The sequence below is a fragment of the Cebus imitator genome, unplaced genomic scaffold (assembly GCF_001604975.1).
Source record: "Cebus imitator isolate Cc_AM_T3 unplaced genomic scaffold, Cebus_imitator-1.0 Scaffold0, whole genome shotgun sequence".
NCBI lineage: Eukaryota > Metazoa > Chordata > Mammalia > Primates > Cebidae > Cebus > Cebus imitator.
Window position 1 is genome coordinate 19,695,310 of NW_016107315.1, and position 6,482 is coordinate 19,701,791.

Here is a 6,482-nt window from a genome sequence, read left to right on the forward strand (position 1 = left end):
TGAGTAGCTGGGATTACAGGCGTGCACCACCATGCCAAGCTAATTTCTGTATTTTCAGCAGAGACAGGGTTTCACCATGTTGACCAGATGGTCTCCATCTCTTGACCTTGTGATCCACCTGCCTCAGCCTCCCAAAGTGCTGGGATTACAGGCATGAGCCACCGCACCCAGCCCGAAATGGGCTCTTCATAAGACTGACTACTGGAAGTCACAGAGCTAGTGAGTAGCAGACTGGGGACTGATGCTCAGGCCTTTTTTACTTTCAAGCCCACGCCTTTTCCATCTCGCCACACTGTGTCCTCCTTGCACACTCATCTTTCCACTGTGGAGGGCTGGCCCTGGTTTTCTACTCACTGACAATGCCCTGCCATGCTGCCTCTACACTCAGCCCTGTCCCCTAACTCCTGCCTCCCGAAATCCTCTACAACCCAATTCCAAGGTCTCCTTTCTCCTCTAAGCCCGACTTCTCCCGGCTTCTCTACTCAGTACTGACGTCTTCTTTGTTTTCATGCGGAAGTCAAGTTTCTCTCTGTACCTCTCTTCTGGCCACCTAGCTATAGAATGCCTTCCCCAGGTCTGGTTCATGCCTTTTCATCAGGCTCCATAAGATCTGGGGCTTATCTCAGGCTTCTGGATGTCCCAGAGGAGATACCCCATAATACTATGGAAAGGAAAACACAGTAACAACGGGTTTGTTAACAGGAATATCAAAAACAACTTCAAGAGGGAATCATTTGTGTTTCTGCTTAATGTGTTAATTTCCTGTCGTTAACATGGAAATAATTGTCTGAAATGACAAGTTAAATAGAATAGTGATGTTATGAAGTTTTGTTATTTAAGTAAAATATTATTATAACATTAGTGGCAGTCTACAACAGAGTTCAGTTGAGACTTCCTTCCTAACACAGTTTTTCATTGCTCAAAAATGTTCCAAAGCATTCTGCTTTTTTTTCCCTCCTCCAATCAATGTTGGGAGAAATAAGATTAAAGGTAATATCTACAGCCATTTTGGAGACATTTGAGCAAGCGATAAGAGGGAGATGGGAGATGTTGCATTTCCCCCGGGATCAAGTGTGTGTATGAGTGTCAACGACTCCAACAAAAAGGAACTTCACATAAGGCTGATCATCAATGAGGACTGATTCTTCCCAGAGTTTAAAGAGACAAGATTTGCAAAAGACAAACAGGGATGTCTTCCGGAGAGGCTCAAGCAATAACAACTTAGATGCCCAGAGGGTTTGATGGCAAGACTGCCAGGTGCAAGGCCAGGGGTGTCTGTCAGGCCAGACAAAGAACAAGGAAACAGACTGTTGAAAAAGGAAAATCTCTTCCCGAGAAAGAAATTCCAGTAACATCTAACACTGTGGTGAGCTCCCAAGGGACAGGAGAGCCACTCTCTACTTCTCCAACCTCCTTCTGAAAAACACTAAGAGAAATCAGAGGGAGGGAGAGCTACATTTCACTCACTTGTCCCATTAGTCATCCACCTGCCCACATACATGGGTTTGCCTAAAAAAATTAACACTTGTTCTGTGATTAAGTAATTAAAAGAATATGGTAAAGAATTTAAGCATATGAATTATAGATAGATATGTATATGTAGGGGTGTGTATATGTGTGTGTGTGTGTGTATAAATATTTCTACTTCTGACCCTGAATCCCCCATTCTTCCACCCCACCCCCAGAGGCAATTACTGTTATAATTTGTATGTCTGCCTCTCAGGGAGATTCTGTGCACATACAGGCATGTGTGATTTTGACATAAATGGGAGCACGTTCTACCACGCTGTTTGACGTCTTGCTTTTTCCCTTTGGAGTTGGCCTGTGAACAAGGTTAGGTGGTCCAGACTGACTGTGGCCCTCCCTCCAAAAAACCAAGCCAAATAACACACACAATCTCCCACTTTGTGGGTTCTGGTTCTCCGGGACCCCCACTTCCACACTGTACGTGCGCATCAAGAGGTGATGAATATCTCGTCTCGAATGGGGGTGCTTCCTCTCTTTTAGGGCAAGCACTTCTCAGGTACAGGGCAATGACGACATGGTCTGAGGGAAACCCCAGCCTTCTCTCTAGGACTGCAACGTTCCTGATAGACAGCAAAGGGAAGAGAGAAAGGAAGGGGTGCCGGCATCATGAATGAAAGCTGCCTTCCCACGCATGGCTAGACCTACTGTATTCCATCAGTCCTTAACTAGGAACCCAGCCCTGTAGCAGGAGCCGAGGATGCACAAATATATCTTGCCTTTGAAGAAAACAGAGGCAGTGCCTCCACAACCCAGAATCAACACTACTTCCAGAAAGAGTTCCTGGGCCGGGTGCAGTGGCTCACACCTCTAATCCCAGCACTTTGGGAGAGCAAGGCAGGCGGATGACGAGGTCAGGAAATTGAGACCATCCTGGCCAACACGGTGAAACCCCATCTCTACTAAAAATACATAAAAAGTAGCTGGGCGTGGTAGTGCGCCTGTAGTCCCAGCTACCCAGGAGGTTGAGGCAGAGCGCTTGAACCTGAAAGGCAGAGATTGCTGTGAGCCGAGATCACGCCACTGCACTCAGCCTGGTGACAGAGCGAGACTTCATCTAAAAAAAGAAGAGTTCCCTGAACCTGGACCAGATACGGTCAGCCCCTCACCCCTACCCCACCCAGCACCACACCAGAGGGAACCCAGTGTGAAGGCTGACACTAGCTCGTCTCCTGCTGCTGCCAGCACCACTCCAAAAAGACTCATTAAAGCTTTGTCCCTGACTTTCTGATTTACATGCACAAATAATCGCTGTCAGGGGCATGAGCCCCAGAGAGCAATAATAGATTCTGGGGGTAGCAGATGCAGACACAGGAAATAAAAACAAAAATGAAACACACCAGCCTGGCAAAACTCAATGCTGAGAGACATCCTAAGCGGGGAAGAAAGGCCTGCTGGGGAGGCGGGCCAGAGAGGGGCTACCAGATGAGGTATGATTGGTGGGTCTTCTGCACAAGCTAGCCTAGGATTTTTAAAAATTGTGGTAACATGTCCATGACAAATTATACTATTTTCACCATTAAATGTACGATTCAGTGCCATCGTTACATTCAGACGTTTATGCAATCGTCACCACTATGTCTTCTCAAAGCTCCTCCATCATCCCAAACAGAACCTCTGTACTCTTTGAATCAGTAATTCCCCATCTCTACCTCCTCCCAGCGCTTAGTAACTTTAATCAACTTTCTTCTCTATTAATTTGTCTGTTCTAGATGTTTCATATAAGTGGAATCATACAATATTTGTCCCTTTTTGTCTGTCCTCTTTCACTTAATATATGTTTTTAAGGTTCATCCACGTTGTAGCATATTTCAAAACTCCATTCCTTTTGATGGCTGAATAATATTCCACTCTATGGATACACCACATTTCCCTTACCCACTCATCAGTTGATGAATACTTGAGGTGTTTTTGCCTTTTCTGCCATAAATAATGCTGCTATGAATATGGGTGTACAAATATCTCTTTGTGCCCCTATTTTTGATTCTTTTGGGATTCTATGTAGGAATGAAATTGCTGGCTCAAATGGTAATTCTATGTTTCAGTTCTGGAAGAACCACCAAGCTGTTTTGCACAGTGGCTAGCCTAAGATTTAAGAAGATGACTCAGCCTGTGCTCTAGGAGACAGAGTTCTGTGCACCTTGGTTCTGGGAGCTCACATAGCACACTTGAGCCTGCCTGGCCTGGAGTGGAAAGAAGGGGATGAGCCCAGAGCTGAGGAGCTTTAGAATAAAGTCTAGTGGGACTGGCTCTCCATACAGCTCCCCAAGGTACCCAGCCAGCTCCTGGGAGAAGGCTTGTTGTAAACCTGCAGCATGGGGAGCAGTGATTCTTAGGGTCTACCCCTCTGCCTCCCACTTTACATGCAAGGAAAGTGAGGCCCAGAGAGCTGATGACAATTGATTGAAGTCTCATGACCCTATCCCCTGTTCTTTCTGTAGTACCAGCCTGCCAGAGCTGAGACTGGGGCAGCTCAGGGCGGAAGAGACCCCCTCGGTGCTCTGCCTCTGCCATTGCCATGACATGGTATCAGGGCACAGTCCAGCATCTGTCTTGGCTCCCTCTGCTGGAAACATTGGTCTCCTATCAGCTTCTCCTGGTTAACTCCCCACCCTTCTAGGCTCAGCTGAGCTGTCACATCTGCATCCCCCATATGACATGCTGCTCTGTCTCCTCAGTGGAGGTGGGTGCCCTCCTCTGGCTCCCACAGAACCTCAGACATTTACTCTCAAGGCTGTTGTCACAGGCATCTTGTTATTTTCAGGTTACTGACCCATTTCTCCACCACACTGCGGGCATCCTGAGGGCAGAGAATGAGCATTTTATGTCTATTCCTACCACTAGGACAAGCCCCAGGACACAGTGTTTGTTGAATGAATGTATTACTGAGACTAAAGAATGAAAGAACTGCACGCTCTGCATTACCATGCTGCCTAATGTTTATTGACTGAATGAATGAACAAGTGAATGGATGAATGGTGTCCCAAGGCCTGAATCGAGCTTGTGGATTACACTCTTGGATCACGGTCAAGTCTTCACTCACTCACCCGTTTATTCATTCCTTTATTACAGTCACTGCTGTGTCTAATCTAGAAGGAACTCTGATTCAGATGCAAAAAAAACCCTCAGTCTCTGTCTTCAGGAAGTCCACAGAAGAGTAGATGGAGACAGAAGTAAACAAGAAGTGTGCTTCAAGCCATTCCATTTCCCCAAAAGCACACAGGGACTTGCATCACATCAAAAACCTGACCAAGGCCGTCTCTGGCCACCAGTTGCTGGGCAGAGCTGGCTTTGGGAGGGGTGGCCAATTAGCATGCTGCAACACCAGTCTGCTGCTGCTCCAAGGATCCGGGGGCTGGAGAATTAACGACCAGGGGGATTTTTGGAGCTCCCAGAACCCAGCCCAGCTCACATCAGAGACCTCACTCCCCTTTAGGGATTCATTCGCTCTGTGCAGCTGGTTAATTTTTCATCAGGAGGTGGGGGTGGGGCTGGGAAGGAGCTCTGATCCTCCGCTCTTTTATGCTGGGGGTGGGGGTGAATACAACATCCTATCCATTTTATTTTATTTTTTTAGATGAAATAGAAACAGATTGTGGTTGTCAGGAAAGACCCAGCCCTCACAGGGCTGCTGCTGCTGCTGCTGTGGGCTGATTAACAGTTATTGGGCAAAGGATGAAGCCTCCAGGCTGCACGGGCCTCCGGTGAAGGTGCTTACACGGTTAATGAGCACCGAGTGACACGCTAGTGGTGAGCAGCAATTTTTTTAGAACAGCAATTTAAGGCTCTAGTCTTCTGCCCCGCCTTTGTCTCCTCTTCCATCAGGACCTGGCTGGGCTAACCCCCTGCTCTTGCCTGGGCAACATTTTGTTTTTTGAGTACTCTTTTCCTCTATGGAGACTCCAGCTGCAACTCCAGGGCCACTGTTTGGTCAAATCTGACCCAGAGCCTGAACGCTCAAGGATGAGAGTGAAGTCTCTCATCCAAAAAAACTGGAAAGGGATGTTTGCTCATTCAAAAAACTAGAAAGGGAAGAATAAGAAAATGAGCCTGATACGTAAATAAGGCTAGAGGTAGCAAAGTGCATACATGATCTCACTTGATCCTCCTTCAAAGCATTTACTGAAGACCTTCTAGATGCCCCAAATGCAAAGGGACCTCAGAAGATTTGTGGAGCAGAAACTATCATTCCCATTTTGGAGAAAATTAAAGGATAATGTTTCATCATCTACCGGGATCACAAGGTGAGTCAGTGGTGGAGGTGGGAAGAGAACATTATCCTACCATAGCGTGTGGCATGGAGTCAGTCATGAGGGGATGCTCATCTCCTTCTCCCCATTTCTGGCCTCATTCCACTGTGGAGTCTCCCACCTGAGAGCTAAGAGATTTCCGCTGGTCAACAGGGCCCTGGTCTGCTATGGGTTCAGCTTGAGAGCTGAGGATTTCCTGACACTGCCCATCCTCCAGAGGTCTCTACATCACAGCAGCTGGGAGAGATGGTCTCAGGCCAATGAAATGGTAAAAGGCACCTGCTATGTGCTTTGCACTGTGCTGTGTTGTTATAGGTTATGTGCAAGACACATAAGACAGGGTACCCTTTCTCAAGAAGAAGACAATTTTACTGTGGAAATGGAACTTACACAAATGAATCTGACAGTGTGTTTCACAACAAATATTAGTGCTTCTCCATCTATGAGATACGTACGAAGCATCTGGGGATCTCACTTAAATGCAGATTCAGTTTCAGGGAGTCAGGAGTTGAGTGGAGACATGCTAAAGCATTTCTCACAATCTTCCCGATGATGCTGGTCCTGCTGGTCCTCAGACCACACTTGGACTAGCAAGGCTAGGGATGGTGCACAATGTGAGAGGCCAGAGTCGCTGCGGCGGTCAGCAGCGCTTCCTAGAGGAGATGCGCTTATGCTGGTTCCAAGGAGGGGAGGGCCTCGCAAGGAAAA

At 47.2% G+C, this 6,482-nt stretch overlaps 1 protein-coding gene across 7 annotated transcripts in view; it reads right to left on the reverse strand.

Annotated features, from left to right (window-relative positions):
- Positions 1-6,482, reverse strand: part of PKNOX2 (PBX/knotted 1 homeobox 2) — a 267,999-nt gene that overhangs the window by 139,252 nt on the left and 122,265 nt on the right. Inside the window, exon 1 of one of the 7 annotated variants that reach the window (XM_037736396.1) lies at positions 1,905-2,015. The exons of the other annotated variants lie outside the window; for them this stretch is intronic. The gene's annotated coding sequence lies outside the window, so the exon portion shown is untranslated. Of the gene's footprint in view, positions 1-1,904; positions 2,016-6,482 lie in introns of those variants that run through there. 7 annotated transcript variants of the gene reach the window in all.